The 22,577-nt window shown below is 46.6% G+C and overlaps 2 pseudogenes; one reads left to right on the plus strand and one right to left on the minus strand.

The window, feature by feature from the left end:
- Positions 1–3,839: 3,839 nt before the first annotated feature.
- LOC126008117 (uncharacterized) lies at positions 3,840–3,957 on the minus strand (annotated as a pseudogene).
- Positions 3,958–21,351: 17,394 nt separating this feature from the next.
- On the plus strand, positions 21,352–21,753 carry LOC126006654 (protein transport protein Sec61 subunit gamma-like; annotated as a pseudogene).
- The last annotated feature ends 824 nt before the right edge of the window (positions 21,754–22,577 follow it).

Genomic DNA, 22,577 nt, shown 5'->3' on the forward strand with positions numbered 1-22,577 from the left:
GAGGCAGTATAAGGTGGAACCCAGGCTTCCAGCAAAGCCTGTACTCCAGCCCACTCTGGCTCCCATTGTCACAATTTTTCATTACCTCTGAGTTCTTTGGAGATCCCCAGTACTGGTCCATGTTAATTTGTTTCCTGTTCAAAAATTTAAGTGTGACAGGTCCAGAGCCATAGTACAGCGGGTAGGATGATTGCCTTGCACACAACTGACCTGGGTTAGATCTCAGGCACCAAAAATGGTTGTCCCCTCACCCAACTCCCACCCCCCAGTCTTCCAGGAATGAACCTCCTCCCAGAGCTCAGAGTCAGGAGTAAGTCCTGAGTACAGCTGGGTGTAAGCCAAGAAAAAAAAAATGAAATCCAGCAGGTAGGGAATTCATCTTGCATAGGTTCGCTCCATATGGTCCACATTACTGCCAGGAGTAATCCCCAAGCCCCCTCCGGATGTAGCCCAAAAACCAAAATAAATAAATTAAAAAATCCAAGTGATCCTTGAGTGCAAACAAAACAAAACAAAAACCCTGGGCCGGAGTGATAGCACAGCACTAAGGCGTTAGCTTTGCACATGATTGACCCAGGAAGGACCTGGGCTCAATCCCCGGCACCCCCTATGGTCCCCTGAGCTTGCCAGGAGTGATTTCTGAGTATAGAGCCAGGAGTCACCCTGCTGTGTGTGGCCCAACACCCCCCAAAAAAAAGAAAAGGAAAAAGAAAAACCCATTGTGAGGCCAGAGTGAAAGCACAGTGGGTATGGCATTTGCTGTGTATGTGGCTGAGTGCCTTCAATCTCAGCATCCCATATGGCCTCCCAACCACAAACAGGATTAATTCCTGATTGCAGAGCCAGGAGTAAACCCTGAGTCTTATCTGGGATGGCCCAAAAACAAAAATAAAGGAAGAAAAAGGGGGGAAAAAAAAAAGGAAGGCAGTGGCGCTAGGAACGCCTTTCCTCCATGCTATCTCTCCAGCCCCAAGGTGTCTGTCTTGCCTGCGCTAGCCTAAGACAAATCACAGTTCGATTCCCCCAGCGTCCCATATGGTCCCCAAGCCAGAAGTGATTTCTGAGTGCATAGCCAGGAGTAACCCCTGAGCATCACTGGGTGTGGTCTAAAAACAAAACAAAAAAATATAAAAACCTGGGGCCAGAACGATAGCACATTGGTAGGGCCTGCACCTGGCCTACCCAGGATGAATCTGAGTTCTATCCCCAGCATCTCATATGGTCCCCCTAGCTTGGAGCGATTTCTGAGCGCATAGCCAGGAGTAATCCCTGAGCATCACTGGGTGTGGCCTAAAAACCAAAACAAAAAGAAAATATAAAAACCTGGGGCCAGAACGATAGCACATTGGTAGGGCCTGCACCTGGCCTACCCAGGATGAATCTGAGTTCTATCCCCAGCATCTCATATGGTCCCCCAAGCTTGGAGCGATTTCTGAGTGCATAGCCAGGAGTAATCCCTGAGCGTCACTGGGTGTGGTCCAAAGCCCCCCCTCACAAAAAAGAAAAAAAAAAAACATCAAAGTCCCTCTGTGGAGCACACCTTATGCTCAATTGGTTTGCTGCTTATCTGAGAAAAATCACAGCAGACAGAACACTTACACCACATCAATCCTCTCCTCAGTTGGGGCATCCCAAGCCTTTCAGCCACCCATATCATCACTCTAGCACTCTAGCACTGCAACCCTCCATGCCAGCGACCCTCCCAGCTATGTAGATTATAGCATGCAAGCACCTTGTGCTTTTTCCAGCTTAAAACAAATGCTTCTTTCTACACCTTATCCTGCAGCATTATTAGCTCCTTTTTGTTTTTTGGTCACACTAGGCGGCATGGGGACCATGTGGGATGCCGGGATTTGAACTATTCTTCTTGGTCGGCTGTGTGCAAAACAAATGCCCTACCCCTATGCTATCTCTCCGGCCCCTAATTAACCCTTTTCTGCATATTTCTCAATTTTTTAAAATTTTATTGATGGTTGATTGATTGGTTTTGGTGCCACACTGGCAGCACTCAAGGGTTACTCCTGGCCTTGCACTCAGAAATCGCCCTGGTAGGCTGCGGGACCTTTTGGGATGTCGGGAATCAAAATGGGTCCTGCCCAGGTCAGCCACATGCAAGGCAAACACTCCACCGATCTCTCTCTTGTTTAGTTTTTGGGACACAGTTTGCAATGCTCTCAGGGTTTACTCCTGTCTCTACGTAGACTCAGGAATCCTGATGTTGCTTGAGTGACCATATAGGTTGCCAGGGATAAAACTTGGGTCTACCCTCTGCATCTTTTTTTTTTTTTTTTTGGTCACATCTGGCCACACTCAGGGCTACTCCTTGGCTGTGCACTCAGAAATTGCGCCTGGCAGGCTCTAGGGACCATATGGGATGCTGGGATTCGGACCACTCTATCCTGGATTGGCTGCTTGCAAGGTAAATGCCCTACCACTGTGCTATCTCTCCACCCTCACCCCACCCCCGCATCTTTTTAAACATCTTCAGAAGACGTTTTAGCCGTCATCACTGCAGTTTCCCATGCCTTCTTTTTTTTTTTTTTTTTTTTTTTTTTTTGATTTTCGGGTCACACCCTGCAGACTCGGGTTACTCTTGGCTCTACGTCAAGAAATCGCTTTTGGCAAGCTCGGGGTCCATATGGGATGCCAGAATTCCGTCCTTCTGCATTCAAGGCAAACGCTTACCTCCTTGCTATTTCTCTAGCCCCTTCCCATGCCTTCTTTCATGTTCTTCAACTTAAACTATTTTTTGGCGACACCCAGCAGTACTCAGGAGTTACTCCTGGCTCTGCGCTCAGAAATCACTCCTGGCAGGCTAGGGGAACCAGATGGGATGCTGGGGATTGAACCCGGTCAGCCACATGTCAGGCAAATACCCTATCTGCTGTGCTATCCGGCTGATCCTGAAACAAAACAAAACAAACACAAACACTTTTTTTGCCTTTCAGGTCACCCATAATTCTGAATTGGTAAGATTGTCCCATGTACAAAACATTTATATATACGAAAGGTACATAGTGAGTTTCCTCTGTGCCTGATCTTTTTTTTTTCCCACCCCTGCCTGATCTTTTAAATTTTTTTGTTTGTTTTTGTTTTTGGGTCATACCCGGCAGCGCTCAGGGGTCCTCCTGGCTCTATGCTCAGAAATCACTCCTGGCAGGCTCCGGGAACCACATGGGATGCCAGGATTCAAACCACCGTCCTTCTGTTTGCAAGGCAAAGGCCCTACCTCCAAGCTATCTCTCCGGCCCCTATTTCTACATCTTCCTCATTTGTAACTTATTTGAACATAGTATTCATTTCTTTCTGTATATACAAGCAAACAGTAATATACAAAATTATTTTTCAGTTTTTGGGCCACTCCTGATGGTGCTCAGGACTTGCTCCTGTCTCTGTGCTCAGAGATTGTTCCTAGCACTGGTCTGAAGAACATGGGGATTTGGAGATCAAACCTAGGTCAACCTGTGTAAGATAAGTGCTGAAACTACTATACTATTTCTCTGGCCCCAGTAATTTGGCCCCAGTAATCCTGTGCTCAGGATTTACTCATAGGAGGGTTAAGAGAAACCTGACAGGGTGTCAGGGATTGAGCGCAGGTTGGCCAAGTGTAAAGCAAGTGCCCATCTGCTGTACTACTTCTCTAGCACTAGTAATATCAATTACTATTTTCCCCATAATATAAAAAATTATTATTTTTCTCTGTAAAAGTTGGCATCTTAGCAAGTTATGGGGATTGTTGGACTTGTTTCCTTGGCCCCCAGATGCACCAATAATACCTTGTGGCATTGTCCCCCTTTTGCATAAGCACATTAAAATGGGAATTTATTTTTCTTTTTTTAAGCCTACAGCACCCAGTATTCCCAGGCGGTCTCCCATCCAAGTACTAACCAGGCCTGACCCTGCTTAGCTTCCAAGGTCAGACGAGATGGGGGCGTTCAGGGTGATATGGCCTTAGACAGGGAAAATATCACATATGCAAACAAGTTCTTATCTAATAGAGATAGGAACACAAATTTTGTAATGCAGTGGGGCCTTACACCCTTAACATGGTCATAATGACTTGGCTCAGGCCTCCTAAGAATGGGCATTGCCCATACACCCCTGCACCATGGATACCATCTACAGAAACAACCGCAATTGTCTATAACATCATCAGGAAGCAAACCTCTACCAGGGAAGACCCTATCATTGTCCTGGCATCTACTTCCTCCAAAGAGGGTTCTCAACCCCCAGACGATTTTTTTTTTTTTTTTTTTTTTTTGGTTTTTGGGCCACACCCGGTGACGCTCAGGGGTTACTCCTGGCTATGCTCTCAGAAGTCGCTCCTGGCTTGGGGGACCATATGGGACGCTGGGGGATCGAACCGCGGTCCGTCCTAGGCTAGCGCAGGCAAGGCAGGCACCTTACCTCCAGCGCCACCACCCGGCCCAACCCCCGACAATTTAGCAACAGCAACAACCTGCTTGCAGGGCAGGGCTCTCCGCATTGCCCTCTAATGGAGGTAGTTAGAGGACACTCAACATCATCCTAACTTCAATAAAGGAGATGCCCAGAAACCAGAATCTTTAACTACAGAAACCTGAAACCAACAACAGCGAATGTGGAAAAAAATTTTACCGGCCCATCAGAGAATGACTCAGGGGTTGGACAACCTAGTATGCCTGGAGCCCAGAGTCGGTCTTACGCCAGAAAATTTCAGGGGTAAGGTCTCCTGATATTTAGTTCATTTCCCCCATATTTTGCTGGGCCTATGCAAACAACAACAATTGCCACTCACACCGTTTTTACTGTATTTTTTTTAACTCATCCTTTTAAAAAAGAAGAGCTTATTAAACTTTTTCTAGTGCTTTAATGAGTTCACTGGTGATTCAATAATTTTCAAAAATATACTGGCTACTGAATTTTTTCTTTCCTTTCTCTTCCATCTCTTTAGTTTTTCTTTTAATTTTCTTTTTTTTTTTTTTTTTTTGGTTTTTGGGCCACACCCGGTAATGCTCAGGGGTTACTCCTGGCTATGTGCTCAGAAGTTGCTCCTGGCTTGGGGGACCATATGGGACACCGGGGGATCGAACCGCGGTCCATCCAAGGCTAGCACAGGCAAGGCAGGCACCTTACCTTTAGCGCCACCGCCCGGCCCCTTAATTTTCTATTTTTTAATCATATTACTTTTGATCTTCTTGAAACAAATATATTATTATGATCAGTTATGTCAACTACATGATGCATTTTCTTTAAACAAATAAAACATGTTAAATTAAAAAAATGAAAAAAAAGTTGGCATCTTGGAAGTTGGAGCAATAGCACAGCGGTAGGGCGTTTGCCATGCTTGCCACTGACCCAGGACGGACTTGGGTTCGATTCCCAAAATCTCATATGGTTCCCCAAGCCTGTCAGGAGCTATTTCTTTTATGTTTGTTTTAATTTGTTTTTGGGTCACACCTGGTGGTTCTCAGGGGTTACTCCTGGCTCTGTGCTCAGAAATCGCCCCTGGCAGGTTCAGGGAACCAAATGGAATGCCGGATTCAAACCACCATCAGTTCTGAATCTGCCACATGCAAGGCAAACACCCTACCACTATGCTATCTTTCCGGCCCCAGGAACTATTTCTGAGCACAAAGCCAGGAGTAACCCCTGAGTGCCACTGGGTTTGGCTCAAAAACAAATAAACAAAAAGTTGCATCTTGGGTAAACAATTCTATCTTTCCTTTCTTCTAGATAACCCCTCTGAGCTACCCCTGGTGGTGCTCAGGGACTACCCCCAGCCAGCACCCAGGGTCCAGCATGCAACAATCCTTTGATTGTTCCTCTTCAGTTCCTTCTCTTCTACTTTTTCTTTTTTGTGGCAGGCTGGATCCTTTTGTTGTTGTTGTTGTTGTTGTTTTGGGGGTCACACCCAGCGGCACTCACGGTTACTCCTGGCTCTGAGCTCAGAAAATGCTCCTGCCAGGCATGGAGGGACCATATGGGATGCCGGGATTCAAACCACCCAAGATCAGCTGCTTGTAATGCAAACGCCCTACCGCTGTGCTATCTCTCTGGCCCCATGGCTGGATCCTTGGGAGTTACATAAGACTCTGGTGCTCTGGGGTTAACCTTGATGGCACTCAAGGAACCAGTCAGAGCTGTGAATCAAATCAGGCTTTGCCACATGCAAGGCAAGTGACTTAACCCTTGTACCATCCCTCCAATTCTCACTTGATAGTTTTTTTTCCTCCTTATGCTGGAGATGGAACCCAGGGCCTCACAAATGCCAGACAAATGCTCTACCGCTGAAGTACATTTCCAGCCCTCTCAAAACTTTTTTTTAAGTTTTTGGGTCACACCTGTAGGCACTCAGGGGTTACTCCTGGCTCTGCACTCAGAAATTGCTCCTGGCTGGCTTGGAGGACCATATGTGGAATGCCCGGATCAAACTAGGGTCTGTCCTGTGTTGGCTGTGTGCAAGGCAAATGCCCTACCGCTGTGCTATCGCTCTGGCCCCTAGAATAATATTCTTTCTTATTTGTTTGTTTTTGGGTCACACCCGGTGACCCTCAGGGGTTACTCCTGACTATGCGCTCAGAAATCGCTCCTGGCTTGGGGGACCATATGGGACGCCAGGGGATCGAACTGTGGTCTGTCCTAGGTCAGCTGCATGCAAGGCAAACACCCTACTGCTGTGCCACCACTCCGGCCCAGAGAATAATATTCCTTTTTTTTTTTTTTTTTATACTTTTTTTTTTGGGCCACACCCATTTGACGCTCAGGGGTTACTCCTGGCCATGAGCTCAGAAATCGCCCCTGGCTTGGGGAGACCATATGGGACGCCGGGGATCGAACCGTGGTCCGTCCTACGCTAGCGCTTGTAAGGCAGACACCTTACCTCTAGCGCCACCTTCCGGGCCCCAGAGAATAATATTCTAATTATCCTACTACCCTTTTTTTTGGAAGGCAAAGACTCCAGTCATTGAATACAGGGCTCCACACATACAAGGGAAGCATCCTTAAACTAAATGCAGTTAATAAAGGTAGCCACTGCAAAAAAAAAAAGGGGGGGGGAAGCATCCTATCACTATAAGCCACATCTGGCTCCATCACTCTTGCTCCCAAACTATTCAAACTCCTTTTGTCAAGGTTTCCTGTGATTTCAATGTTTGGAAGTGTTTATTGTTGTTGTTTCTTTTATTTATTTTTAGTATAGTTTTGGTTTGGGGCCACACCCTACCATGTTCAGGAGTTAATCCTGGCTCTGCACTCAGAAATTAATCTTGGGAGGCATGGATCAATAGCACAGCAAACAGGGCACTAGCCTTGCACCTGCCCAGCTCAGGTTTGATCCCCAGCATCCCATATGGTTCCCCTAGCAGATTTATGGAGATATATGGAGCACAGAACCAGGAATAACCATCCCCTGAGCACTACCAGGGATGGCACCCAAACGAACAAAAAAATAACAACAAAGCAACCCCCCTAAAAAAGAAGTTACTCCTGGAATGCTGGGAATCAAACACAGGTCCACTATGTGCTAGGCCAGTGGTTGGCAACCTGCGGCTTGCGAGCCACATGTGGCTCTTTACACTTTTAATTTGGCTCTTCTGTGTGCCGGCAGCTGCTCCAGGAGTCAGGACTCTGCTCCTAGTCTCTGTCAGTGTGCGCCCTGTGTGGCTCTCAAAATAAATTTCAATCGTGGTTTTGGCGAGATTTGGCTCAGTTGGAAAAAAAGTTTGCTGACCACTATGACTAGGCAAACACTCTACCCTATTTGTTGTGCGATTTGTTGTTGTTGTGGTGGTGGTGGTGGTTTTTGGTCACACCCGGCAGTGCTCAGGGGTTTTTCCTGGCTCCGTGCTCAGAAATTGCTCCTGGCAGGCACGGGGGACCATATGGGATGCCGGGATTAGAACCGATGACCTTCTGCATGAAAGGTAAATGCCTTACGTCCATGCTATCTCTCCGGCCCCTGTTATTGTTTTTAAGTGAAGCAAGTGAAGCGAGGGATAGTTTTTGTTGAAACTCATTTTAAAAGGTGTGAGGGGAGTGCTGGAGTGATAGCACAGCACGTAGGGCATTTGCTTTGTATGCAGTGGACATGGGTTCAATCCCCAGCATCCTATATAGTCCTCTGAGCCTGCCGGGAGAGATTTCTTTTTTGGGGAGGTGGGCTGGGCCATACCCAGTGGTGCTCAGGGGTTACTCCTAGCTTACTGCTCAGAAATCGCTCCTGGCAGGCACAGGGGACCATATGGGATGCCGGGATTCAAACCACCGTTGGTTCTGGGTAGGCCACTTGCAAGGCAAACACCCTACCACTGTGCTATCTCTTCGGCCCCATGGAGAGATTTCTGAATTCAGAACCAGGAGTAATCACTAAGAGCCACGGGTGTGGTACCCACAAAAAAAAAAAAATGTGAGCGGAGAGAGAGGGATGGGGGAGGAGAGAGAGAGGGAGAGAAGAGAGGAGAGTAAGCCTTGAACATTTTATTTATTTTTTTTTGTTTTGTTTTTTTTGGTTTTTGGGCCACACCCGGCGGTGCTCAGGGGTTACTCCTGGCTGTCTGCTCAGAAACAGCTCCTGACAGGCACGGGGGACCATATGGGACACCGGGATTCGAACCAACCACCTTTAGTCCTAGATCGGCTACTTGCAAGGCAAACACCGCTGTGCTATCTCTCCGGGCCCTTCTCTCTTTTTCTTCTTCAACTCACAAGTAAGGGCCGGAGAGATAGCATGGAGGTAGAGTGTTTGCCTTGCACGTAGAAGGACGGTGGTTCAAATTCTGGCATCCCATATGGTTTCCTGAGTCTGCCAGGAGCAATTTCTGAGCATAGAGCCAGGAGAAACCCCTGAGCACTGCTGGGTGTGATCCAAAACAAAACAAAACAAAAAAATCAACTCACAAGTAAACTCTTCACAGGGTCAAAGATAGTATAGCAGGTAGGGTGCTTGCCTTGCACACTACAGACCCAGGTTTGATCCCTGGCAGCACATATAGTCCCCTGAGCTCTGCCAGGAGTGATATCTGAGCATTGAACCAGGAGAAAACCCTAAGCACAGCCAAAACCTAAAATAAATATTTAGATAAATAAATAAAGAACCAGAGTGGTAGTACAGTAGGTAGGATGCACATGGCCGGTCTAGGTTTCAGTCCCTGACATCCCAAAACTCCCCAAGCTCCGCAAACCCACCAAGAATAATTCTGGAGGAATCCGAGAAATAGTACAGTAGGGAGAGCACTTTCTTTTGCTGACCCCAGCATCCCTGAGCACCATAAGGAGAAATTCTTTTCTTTTTTGAGGGGGGGGCATATTTGGTGGCACTCAGTGGTTACTTCTGGCTCTGCACTCAGAAATCACTTCTGGCAGGCTCGGGGGTCATATGGGATCCTGGGGATCATACCCATGTTGGTTGCATGCAAAACTAATGCCCTATCTGCTGTGCTATCATTTTGGTCCCACAGGATTAATACCTTTTTTTTGTTTTGTTTTGTTTTTGTTTGTTTGTTTTTGGGCCATACCCGGCAGTGCTCAGGGGTTACTCCTGGCTGTCTGCTCAGAAATAGCTCCTGGCAGGCACAGGGGACCATATGGGACACCAGGATTCGAACCAACCACCTTTGGTCCTGGATCGGCTGCTTGCAAGGCAAACGCCGCTGTGCTATCTCTCCGGCCCCCCCCCTTTTTTTTTTTTTGCTTTTTGGGCCACACCCTGTGATGCTTAAGGGTTAGTCCTGGCTTTGTTCTCAGAAATCACTCCTGGCTTGGGGGACCATATGGGATGCCAAGGATTTGAACCGTGGTCCATCCTAGGCTAGCGCCTGCAAGGTAAATGCTCTACCTCTCTGGCCCCAAGGATTAATTCTTTTTTTGTTTGTTTGTTTGTTTTGTTTTTTGTTTTTGGGTCACACCCGGCTATGCTCAGGGGTTACTCCTGGCTGTCTGCTCAGAAATAGCTCCTGGCAGGCACGGGGGACCATATGGGACACCGGGATTCGAACCAACCACCTTTTGGTCCTGGATCGGCTGCTTGCAAGGCAAACACCGCTGTGCTATATCTCCGGGCCAGGATTAATTCTTGAGGGCAAAAGCAGAAGTAACTCCTGAGCACCACTGGGTGTGAGCAAAAAAGAATAAATAAAATAAAATAAAATTCCTGTTTGGAGGCTAGAGCTAGAGAGATGTTCAGTAGATATGGTCCTTGCCTTGCATGTGGCTAACCCAGGATTTTTGTTTGTTTTGTTTTTATTTTTTATTTATTTATTTTTTTTTTTTTGGTTTTTGGGCCACACCCGGTAACGCTCAGGGGTTACTCCTGGCTATGCGCTCAGAAGTTGCTCCTGGCTTGGGGGACCATATGGGACACCGGGGGATCGAACCGCGGTCTGTCCAAGGCTAGCGCAGGCAAGGCAGGCACCTTACCTTTAGCGCCACCGCCTGGCCTTGTTTTTATTTTTTGAATTCACACCCTGTAGCATTCAGGGGTTACTCCTGGCTCTGCACTTAGAAATCACACTGGCAGGCTCGGGGGACCATATGGGATGCCAGGATTCGAACCACTGTCCGTCCTGAATCAGCTGCATGCACGGCAAATGCCCTATCACTGTGCTATCTCTCCAGCCCTAACCCAGGTTTGATCCTCAGCATCATTCAGCCTCCCCGAACACTGCCAAGAATGATCCCAAAGTCATGAGTAAACCCTGAACACAGGCATAACAGGGTGTGCACCAAAAACAAAGAACAATATCTGTTCCCTGATTACCTTGGAAGAGTAAGTTTTGGGGCAGCAGAGAAAGTACAGGGGTAGGGTGCTTCCCTTGCATGTGGCTGTCCAAGGGTGGATCCCTGTCATCCTTTGTAATCCCTGAGCACCACCAGGAGTAAATCCTAAATGCAGAGCCAGGAGTAATCCCTGAACACTGCCAGTGCCAATGTTTGTGGTCCCCAAACAAAAAGAGATGCTTCCTTATTACCCTCTATAAAGTAGGAAAGTTATTTTCTGCATTTTTCCTTCCCTCTATTCTTGTTTTGGTTTTTCTTTTCGCACCACGTGTTTCTTCCGAATATTATGAAAGTATGTATTGCCCGAATCTTTCCCCAAATGTTCATATCAAGAGACACGTTTATCTTTAGGCTCTGTGGTTGGAACAATACCTGACACTATGACGTGCTCCATGTAGACTTTTTGAATCATTGCTGAATATTTTATTCTGTGTCTATTTTATATTTTATTTTTATTCTGTGTCTATTAATCATGTTCTCTAGCTTTGTTTTAGTACCTCTTTTTTTTTTCTATATTTAGCATTAAAAACAGCACCTGGCATAACAGCTTTGAACATAACTGGCACTTAGTAACATGGGAATGAATGACTGTTAGATTTTGGGTTCGGTTTTAGTTGAGTTCTCTCCCATTCCCCAGTTGGAGATCTTTGAAGTTTGTTACAGGGGGAGTGAGTGGGTGGACGGGGTGGGGTGGGTGGTTTGGAGTCTACACTCAGTAGTGCTCAGTGAAAATTTCTGGCTCTGGGCTCAGGGTCACTCCTGGCATTGCTTAGGGGAGCAAATGCAGTGCTGGGGTTTGAACTAGAGTTAGGTACATGCAAGGCAACTGAGGTTCAAACCAGTGTCAGAGCCATGCAAACAACTGCCTTGACTTTGGTGCTCTCTCTGGACTTTTGTTTTGTTGTTGTTTTTTTTTGGGGGGGGGGGGCACACCCGTTTAATGCTCAGGGGTTACTCCTGGCTAAGCACTCAGAATTTGCCCCTGGCTTGGAACGCCGGGGGATCGAACCCCGGTCCTTCCTTGGCTAGTGCTTGCTAGGCAGACACCTTGTAAATTATCTGGGCTGTTAAATCCTTTGTTGGGTATTTGTGAATTCACGAACAGTCCCCAGAATGAGAAGTTATTTCCCATCCCCTTGTCCCCTTTCGGGGGGAGACCTTGGTAATATTTATCCACAGCAAATAATAATCCACACAGACAAGAAGGATAGGGTGTAAAAGATTGGGCAAAGAGAGCGAGAGAATCTTCTTGTAGCCTGTAGCTTTCGCAAAAGGACCCCTCTCCCCTCTCCATCAAGCTATTTATTGCCAACTCCACAGCGCCCCCACCTGGAAGGGCTAGGTGGGGCAATAGTCACAGAACAATCCTAAGGAAATACTTTTATATAAAACAATTCCAAGAATAATCTTTTTTTTTTTTTTTGGTTTTTGGGTCACACCAGGCAGTGCTCAGGGGTTATTCCTGGCTCCAGGCTCAGAAATTGCTCCTGGCAGGCACGGGGGACCATATGGGACGCCGGGATTCGAACCGATGACCTCCTGCATGAAAGGCAAACGCTTTACCTCCATACTATCTCTCCGGCCCCCCAAGAATAATCTTTTTTTTTTTTTTTTTTTTTTTTTTTTTTGGTTTTTTGGGTCACACCTGGCAGTGCTCAGGGGTTATTCCTGGCTCCAGGCTCAGAAATTGCTCCTGGCAGGCACAGGGGACCATATGGGGCGCCGGGATTCGAACCGATGACCTCCTGCATGAAAGGCAAACGCCTTACCTCCATGCTATCTCTCCGGCCCCCCCAAGAATAATCTTATGGAAACTTTTTCATATACTACAACAACACCTTACCTCTAGCGCCACCTCACTGGCCCCAAACTCTTTTTTTTTTTTTTTTTTTTGTGGTTTTTGGGTCACACCCGGCAGTGCTCAGGGGTTATTCCTGGCTCCAGGCTCAGAAATTGCTCCTGGCAGGCACGGGGGACCATATGGGGCGCCGGGATTCGAACCGATGACCTCCTGCATGATGGGCAAATGCCTTACCTCCATGCTATCTCTCCGGCCCCCCAAACTCTTTTTTTGGGGGGTACAGAGAGGGAATTTGGGCAACACCAATTGGTGTGCTCAGGGGTTATTCCTGGCACGGTTCTCAGAAATGACGAAGCTTGAGTGACAGGAATTGAGGTGGATTTGGCTGCATGCCTTATCTCCTGTACTATCATTCGTGCCTGTGTTTCAGGTCCTTATTTATACAGGTAGAAAGAGGTGGGGGGACCGGAATGATAGTACAGTGGTAGGGCGTTTTCCTTGCACTCGGCTGACCCAGGACGGACCTTGTTTCCATCCCAGGTGTCCCATATGGTAACCCAAGCTGGGAGCGATTTCTGAGCACAGAGCCAGGAGTAACCTCTGAGTGTCACCGAGTTTGGCCTAAAAACCAATAAAATAAAAATAAATATAAATTAAAAAAAGAAAGAGAGAGGTGGGGGGATTTGAAACTTCTAACTTGCAGAAAGACCCAAAAGCAGGGCCGGAGAGAAAGCATGGAGGTAGGTCATTTGCCTTGCATGCAGAAGGACAGTGGTTCGAATCCCAGCATCCCATATGGTCTCCCGAGCCTGCCAGGAGCAATTTCTGAAAGTAGAGCCAAGTGTAATTCCTGAGTACTGCCGGATGTGACCCCCCAAAAATAAAAAAGACCCCAAAGCAATTCCTTTCAATAAATGAAGCTGAAACAACTATTTATGAAAAAAAGAAGAAGGGGCCATAGAGGGAGAGTATGACTCAAGTTCAGTCTTCAGAACCCCATATGGTCTTCTGAGCATAACAAGTGTATGCCATGAGTGCCAGTGGGTTTGCTTGCCCACCCCCAAAATAAAAAGAAGAAGAAAGGGAGGGAGGAAAGATAGAAGATTGGAGGGAGGAAAGGAACCTGGGATGTGACTCACGAGCAAAATTTATGCCTTCATGCTTGACTTGGGTTTAATTCCTGATATAGCTAATACAATGTTTTTCAGTATAAAACCATGGGCCTGGATATATGACTCAGCACTTGCCTCACATGTACGAACATCTCCTCCCTGACAGTGCCACCTCTCTGAGGATGACTACTGAGGCACTGCCAGTACAAGTGTGCAATTCCTGTGGGACCCCCAGTGTCAGCCCAATTCCGAGTGCAACCCTTGGACATCACAGCAACAACGATGTAAGAGTGAAGGGCAGGGGGCGGAGTGATTGCACATTAGGGATTGTGCTTGCCTTCTGTGTGGCTGACTTGGGTTCGATCCCCAGTATGCCAAGGAGTCATGCAAGCACTGCCAGGAGTGATCCTGAATGCAGAGCCAGGAATAACCCCTAAGCACTGCCGGGTATAGTCCAATAACAACAGCAACAACAACAACAACAACAAAAGCAGGGGACAGAGGGATAATACTGCAGGTTGAGCTCTTGCCTTGCATGTGGCAGACCTGGGTTTGATCTCCGGCATCCCATATGCTCCCCTGAGCCTGCCAGGAGTGATTCCTGAGCACAGAGCCAGGAAGTAACCCGTGAGCACTGTTGGGTGTGGCCCAAAAGACAAACACACACACACACACACACAAACAGGGGCAGGGGGAGAGGAATGACAGAAATGCTTTTTGTTTTGTTTTGTTTTCAGAAATGCTTTCTTGGGGAAAAAATATGGACACTGTATACTCTTTTGATTTGTTTTGTTCTGTGCCACAGCTGGCAATACTTAGGAATTACTCATGGCTCTGCATTCAGGAATTACTCCCAGTGGAGCTTGGAAGACCATATGGGAATGCTAGGGAGTGAAACCAGGTCCACCGAGTGCAAGTTAAGCACCCTCCTTCTTACTATCAGCCTCTCTGAGACACTGCTAACTGGAGGTCCAGTGGGATGATGCGAAGAACTGGAGCATACGCTTTGCAGGTGGGCTCCCAGATTCAGTACCCAGCACCACACTAGCCCCTAAGCACTTCTGAACATGTCCTGCCCATAGTCAAAAACTCTGAATTCAAAGAGGTACTAAATAGCTCAAAAGGGTTATGCCATGTAATAGCTCATGTCAGTAAGTCTGAATTCAAGCCCGGTTCTGTGTGGCCCCACCCCAGCCCCAAGAGGTGTTATATGGTGGCTCTTGAGCATTGTGGTGCCCCAAACACCATCATGGTAGCTCAAGCACTGGACTATCAGGTCCACATTGCTAGGTTAAATGTCTCTGGAGTGTTTTTGGTTTTTGGGCCACACCCGGCGTTGCTCAGGAGTTACTCCTGGCTGGCTGCTCAGAAATAGTTCCTGGCAGGCACGGGGGACCATATGGGACACCGGGATTCGAACCAACCACCTTTGGTCCTGGATCGGCTGCTTGCATGGCAAAAGCCGCTGTGCTATCTCTCCGGGCCCCCAGAAGTGATTCTTTTTTTTTTTTTTTTGGTTTTTGGACCACACCCGGTGACGCTCAGGGGTTACTCCTGGCTATGCGCTCAGATGTCGCTCCTGGCTTGGGGGACCATATGGGACGCTGGGGGATCGAACCGAGGTCCATCCTAGGCTAGCGCAGGCAAGGCAGGCACCTTACCTCTTGCGCCACCGCCCGGCCCTCTTTTTTTTTTTTTTTTTGGTTTTTGGGCCACACCCGTTTAACGCTCAGGGGTTACTCCTGGCTATGCGCTCAGAAATCGCCCCTGGCTTGGGGAGACCATATGAGACGCCAGGGGATCGAACCACGGTAGGTCCTACGCTAGAGCTTGCAAGGCAGATACCTTACCTTTAGCGCCACCTTCCCGGCCCCACAGAAGTGGTTCTTAAGTGCAGAGCCAAGAGTGAGCTCAGAGCATCACTGATATAACCCCAACTTCTCAAAAACCCTCCTGTTTGGGACAGGATCACAGCTTAGAGGTCTGAGGGACATATAAGACAAAAGTAAAGACCCATGGGGGGCTGGGGACTGGAGAGAGAGCATGGACGTGGGGCATTTGCCTTCCATGCACAAGGATGGTGGTTCGAATCCCAGCATCCCATATGTCCCCTGAGCCTGCCAGGAGCAACTTCTGAGCACAGAGCCAGGAGTAACCCCTGCTGCCGAGTGTGACCCCCCCCCCAAAATAGACTCATAGGGGCCAGAGAGATAGCATAGTGGTAAGGCATTTGCCTTTCACGCGGCCAAACCAGGACAGAATTGGATTCTGTGGGGCATTTGCCTTGCATGCACAAGGATGGTGGCTTGAATCCCAGCATCCCATAGGTCCCCAAGCCTGCCAGAAGCAATTTCTGAGTGCAGAACCTTGAGCACTGCTGGATGTGGCCAAAAAATAAATAAATACTCATGTTTGGGGGCCAGAACAAACGAGTAAGGTATTTGCCTTGTACATGGCCAACCAACCCAAGTTTGTGTCTGGTACCTCATGTTGTTCCCTGGCCCACCAGAAGTGATCCCTGAGCACAGAGACAGGAGTAAGCACTGAGTATCACCAGGTGTGTCGACCCATCAAAAAAAAACAATGAAGACCCACGCTTAATCCTGGTTACCACACAGTGAGTACCACCGGAAATAACCCTGAGTATCTCAAGAATGACTTTGGTATCTTCCAGCAGCAGTCCGTGACCACATCTTATCACAGGGATCTAGATTTAAACTGTCTGGTCTTTTTGGATGATCATCTCTGGAAAAGGCTCCTGGGCTTCCTGAGCACTGCTGGAAGGACCGTCACCCCAACAAAGAAAACTTCTGGTTTTTTGTTTGTTTGTTTGTTTGAGGTCACACCTGGCAATGCTAGAGTTCTCCTAGCTCTGTACTATATATACATTCTGTACTATTACTCTGACCCCTAAAGAAAACTTCGGAGCACAAACACCTATAGATAGAGGGCCTGGGTATGTGGCCCTGAGATAGAATTTCTGCTTTACAGACGTAAGATCACCAGTTGATCCCCAGCACTGCCCCGAATGCTGAGTGTGATCCATTCCAGCAACATGGCCCTTGTGATCTACAGCACACCAGGGACCTAAAAGAGAAAAGCAGGAGAGGAACTTTCAGCAGGGGGATATTTACAACAGGTTTGTTGTTTCAAAGTGCCAAAACTTGTAAAGGAACGTGCTGTTCTTTGGTGGCTGAATGGAGAAAAAAGCTGTTACATGCAAACAATAAAATACTTCTCTGCTTGAAAAGAAAATGAGTCTTTCATGCCTTGACAAGACCAGGAAAAAACTTAAAGTTAAAGAAGATAGGGGCAGGAGAGGTGATAGTACAGCTGGTAGGCCCTTATCTTGCATGCAGTTGACCTAAGTTTGATCCCCAGCACTGCCTGGAGTGATTTCTGAGTACAGGGCCAGGAGTAATCCTTGTGCATCACTGGGTGTGGCCCCCTCAAACAAAAGCAAAACAAAAAAAAAAAAAGAAGACAAACTGTGGGGTCAAGGAGGAACCTTAGTGGTCAAACATTTGTTTTGCATGTGTGAGGCCCTGGGTTCAAGCCCTAGTACCACCACCAACAATAACAACAAAATGGAACTAAAGCTATATTGTGTTTAATTCCACTTACATGACAGCGTGGAAAAAGCAGAACTAGGGATGCAATAAAAAGATTCGTAGTTGTGGGGCCAGAGTGATAGCACATTGGGGGGGGGGCGTTTGCCTTGCAAACTGCTGACCCAGGACAGACCCAGGTTTGATCCCTGGCATCCTATATGGTCCACCAAGTCTGCCAGGAACGATTTCTGAGCACAGAGCCAGGGGTAACCCCTGACCATCACCAAGTGTGGCAAAAGAAAAAAAAAAAAAACAGTAGTTTCAAGGTAAGGGATGGTTGAGTGTGATTAATTCCACAAGCCATCCAGAGGGGAATGGGGAAGAGGGTCTGGAGCAGTGCTGTGGCAGAAAATATTCCAAACCAGGCTGGAGATGAAACACAATCCTGGGGTCCTTTTAACTATGTGGAGTGAAAGGTAAAAGCATGAGGGCCTGCAGTATTGATTGAGAAGACAGGACCGTCCCCATGGGTAGAGTATAGGGCGAAGATCCTATAATGTTCTTCCCACTCAGGTGGATTTCTGATATGTAAAAGAGGAAGCCATGGGGCCGGAGAGATAGCATGGAGGTAAGGCGTTTGCCTTTCATGCAGGAGGTCATCGGTTCGAATCCCGGCGCCCCATATGGTCCCCTGTGCCTGCCAGGAGCAATTTCTGAGCCTGGAGCCAGGAATAACCCCTGAGCACTGCCAGGTGTGACCCAAAAACCAAAAAAAAAAAAAAAAAAAAAAAAAAAAAAAGGAAGCCATATGGTTGAGAGTGAAGTCTGATATACCCTAACAGTTTAGGGTGAAAGATGATTAGTCCAACAGTTGAAGATAGAGATCACTAAGCAGAGCACAGAGGATTTTTAGAGAAGTGGAAATATACTGTCCCATGGCTGAGTTTCATTAGACAATTTCTAAATCCAAATGTATATAACCAGGGCCAACACTTAGGTAAATTATGGGCTTTGGGTGATTGTGATGTGGCAACACAGGTTCAGTCTTGGAAAAACAATGAGAACTGGGACCAGAGCAATAGCCATCCTCGGTTTGATCGCTAGCACCCCAAAGAGTCCCTTGAGGCTGCCAGAAATGATTCCTGAGTGCAGAGGCAGGAGTAAACCTGGTGTGTGCACCCCCCCTCCAAAAAAAGAAAGAGGGCCCAGAGAGATAGCACAGCGGCATTTGCCTTGCAAGCAGCCGATCCAGGACCAAAGGTGGTTGGTTCGAATCCCGGTGTCCCATATGGTCCCCCGTGCCTGCCAGGAGCTATTTCTGAGCAGACAGCCAGGAGTAACCCCTGAGCACCGCCGGGTGTGGCCCAAAAACCAAAAAAAAAAAAAAAAAAAAAAAAAAAAAAAAAAGAAATAAAAAAGAAAAAAAAGAAAAAAGAAAGAAAAAAAAGGAAACCGGTGTTGTCTCCTTTCTCATTATTTTTAATTTTTATTTCTTTTTATTTTACTTTACCTGATTTTGGGGCCACACCTAATGGTGCTCAAGAGATATTCCCATTTTGTTTTGTTTTCTTTTTTTGAGGAGGAGGTCACATCTATATTGCTCAGGGGCTACTTCTAACTCTAAACTCAGAAATCACTCCTGGCTGTGCTCAGGGAACCATATGGGATGCCTGTGATGGAATACAGGTTGACTATGTGCAAGGTAAATACTTTCTCCACAGTAATATTGCTCTCTATTTCCAATTTTGTACTTAGGGATCCCTCCTTCTGGTGTTCAGGGGTTCATGCTGTAGGGGGATTAAACTAGGGCTCCAGGATGCAAAGCATCTGCTCTAGTCCTTGGGGCTCCAAATCTCTCTTTTCTCTTTCTACACATCCCAGAACCTTTCCCCACTACTTTTATTTTTGTTTGTTTGGCTTTGGGCCACATCTGGAGGCGTTCAGGGTTTACTCTTGACTCTGAACTCAGAAATCGCTCTTGGAAGGCTCGGGGACCATATGGGATATCAGGAATCGAATCCAGGTCTGTCCCTGGTCGGCAGCATACAAGGCCCTACTACATACAAATGCCCTACCACTGTGCTATCACTCTGCACCCCCCACATTTTTTTTTTTTTTTTTGGATTTTGGGCCACACCCAGTAACGCTCAGGGGTTACTCCTGGCTATGTGCTCAGAAGTTGCTCCTGGCTTGGGGGACCATATGGGACACCGGGGGATCGAACCGCGGTCCATCCAAGGTTAGCGCAGGCAAGGCAGGCACCTTACCTTTAGCGCCACCGCCCAGCCCCCCCCCCACATTTTTTTTTCATTTTAATTGTAGTTGGGTTTCAGTCATATAAAGAACACACCCCATTCACCAGTGCAATGTTCCCATCACCAATGTCCCCCATTTTCCTTCTCCTGCCTGTATTTGAGACAGATAGGCATTCTAATTTTAATTCTCTCATTCATCAACATTGTTATGATAGTTGTCAGTGTAGTTATTTCTCTAACTGCACTCACCACTCTTTGTGGTGAGCTTCATATTGTGAGCTGGTCCTTCCAGCTCTCACTCATCTCTATTGTCTTTGGGCATTGTTATAGTAATGTCTTTAATTAAAAAAAAAAACCCGGGGCCAGGCGGTGGCGCTAGAGGTAAGGTGCCTGCCTTGCCTGCCCTAGCCTTGGATGGACCGCAGTTCGATCCCCCAGCATCCCATATGGTCCCCCAAGCCAGGAGCGACTTCTGAGCGCATAGCCAGGAGTAACCCCTGAGCGTCACTGGGTGTGGCCCAAAAACAAAAACAAACAAACAAACAAACAAAAACCCCAAAGGGTGATTATTCTGTATCTATCTCTCTCCCTTTGACTTATTTCATTCAGCATAATAGGCTCCATGTCTATCTATGTATAGGAAAATTTTTTTTTTTTTTTTTTTTTTTTTGGTTTTTGGGCCACACCCGTTTGATGCTCAGGGGTTACTCCTGGCTATGTGCTCAGAAATCGCCCCTGGCTTGGGGGGACCATATGGGACGCCGGGGGATCGAACCACGGTCCGTTCCTTGGTAGCGCTTACAAGGCAGACACCTTATCTCTAGCGCCACCTTCCCGGCCCCATATAGGAAAATTTTATGACTTCACCTCTCCTGAAAACTGCATAATATTCTATTGTGTATATGTACCACAGTTTCTTTAGCCAATCATCAGTTGAAGGGCATCTTGGTTGTTTCCAGAGTCTATCTATTGTAAATAGCGCTGAAATGAATATAGGTGTGAGGAAGGCATTTTTGTATTGTGTTTTTGTGTTCCTAGGATTTATCCTTAGAAGTGGTATAGCTGGATTATATGAGACCTCCATTTCTTTTTTTGTTTTTAGGTCACACCCGGCAGCCCTCAGGGGGGTCACTCTGCCAGGCTCAGGGGACCATATGGAATGCTGAGATTCGAACCAGGGTCTGTCCTGTGTTGGCCATGTGCAAGGTAAATGCCTTACCATTGTGCTATCGCTCTGGCCCTCCGCTTCTTTTTTTTTTTTGTGTGTGAGGGGTCTGCACACCTGGCAGTTCTCAGAGCTTACGCATGGTTCTGCACTCAGGAATCATTCTTTTCAGGTTCAGGGAACGATATGGAATACCAGGTATTGAACCCAGGTCAGTCACTGCAAGGCAAACGTTCTACCTGCTGTACTAATACTCTGGTCCCTCTTTTTTTTTTTGGGGGGGGTGTCACACCCAGTGGCACTTAGGGGTTACTCCTGTGCTCAGAAGTCGCTCCTGGCAGGCATGGAAGATCATATGGGATGCTGGATTCGAACCACTGTCCATTCTGGATCAGCTGTGTGAAAGGCAAATGGTCTATTGCTATACTCTCTCTGGCCCCTTTCTAAACTCTTCTTTTAATTTTCTATAATAAACTAAACCATGTAGACCACAGCATACTAGTTCTATGGTTTCTGCTTCATTTTTGTTTCTACTGTATTTTCTCCTATCCATTATTAATAATTACTTACCTTCCCTGGAGTTAGTTTTTTTCATCTGATAAATGGAAACAATAGATCGCGGCCAATTTCAAATGAATTAAGTAAAGCTCTTATTTCAGAGGTCTTCACAACCTTAAGCTTTGAGCTTAGAACATGTGTTTAGGTCCCTGGAGGGAGTCCCGGCTGGGTGACAGTTTTTCAAACAGACATCATGGATCAGGTAATGCAGTTTGTTGAGCAGTTTGTGGAGGACTCAATTCGCCTGGTTAAAAGATGCACCAAATCTGATAGAAAAGAATTCTAGAAGATTGCAATGGCAACAGCAATAGGATTTGCTATAATGGGATTTATTGGCTTTTTTGCGAAAATGATCCATATCCCTATTAATAACATCATTGTTGGTGGCTGAATACCTTTACGGAAGAATGTTTTCCATCTTGGAGACTCATGAAGATATGAGACTTGGAGAAGAAGAGTTGGAGTAAAAATTTGCCTATATATTTTGTTTTTCCCTTTTTGTTCTTCCAAGGTGTTTTCTATTTCTAAATTTAAATAATTTCAAAATAAAAAAGAACGTGTTTAGAACAAAAGTTAATTACAAATTCAGTTTTGTATAACTTCACAAGTAGCTTCTGTAAGCTTGATATGAGGTATAAACAAACAAAAAATACTGGTATTTATTTCCAAAAGTATCACTGCCAAGTAGAAAGTGATTTCTGGCTTTAAAAGATCTGGGTTTCAAGCAAATCCTTGAACTCTAATGATCCTCAATTTCTTCATCTATAAAATTAAGATAACATATGTCTTGACGTAGAATTTCTTCCCCTCTCTGGATTAAGCAGCAATGCATGAGAAAGTGCTTGTGATCAAAATAGTGTTCTGAAGTCATCCTAGTGAATAGATGTAAGAATTCAATGAGACAGGGCCAGAGAGATAGCATGGAGGTAAGGCATTTGCCTTTCATGCAGAAGGACGGTGGTTCGAATCCCGGCACCCCATATGCTCCCCTGAGCCTGCCAGGAGCGATTTCTGAGCATAAAGCCAGGAGTAACTCCTGAGCGTTGCCGGGTGTGACCCCCCCCCCAAATAATTCAATGAGACAAAAATGTTAAAGTTTGGGTCAGAGTAATAATAAAGTGGCTAGGCACATGGCGGATCCAGGCACCTCATAAAGTGCCTTAAGCACAACTAGGAATGATCCCTGATTTCGGTGCCAGAAATAAACCCTGCACAAGCCAGATATGGCCCACAAACAAAAAAGTTTAAGCTTCCTGGTCAATAGTAAGTTCTCAGTGTATGTTGGTTTCTATTATTTGCTTTACTTTTCTGTTGCAGAAATTCTTACCAAGAGCCAGTGAAAAACCAAGTGACATACTCTGTAAAGAGGGGGAACTCAGA

This window comes from Suncus etruscus, chromosome 4 (assembly GCF_024139225.1).
Source record: "Suncus etruscus isolate mSunEtr1 chromosome 4, mSunEtr1.pri.cur, whole genome shotgun sequence".
Taxonomy (NCBI): domain Eukaryota; kingdom Metazoa; phylum Chordata; class Mammalia; order Eulipotyphla; family Soricidae; genus Suncus; species Suncus etruscus.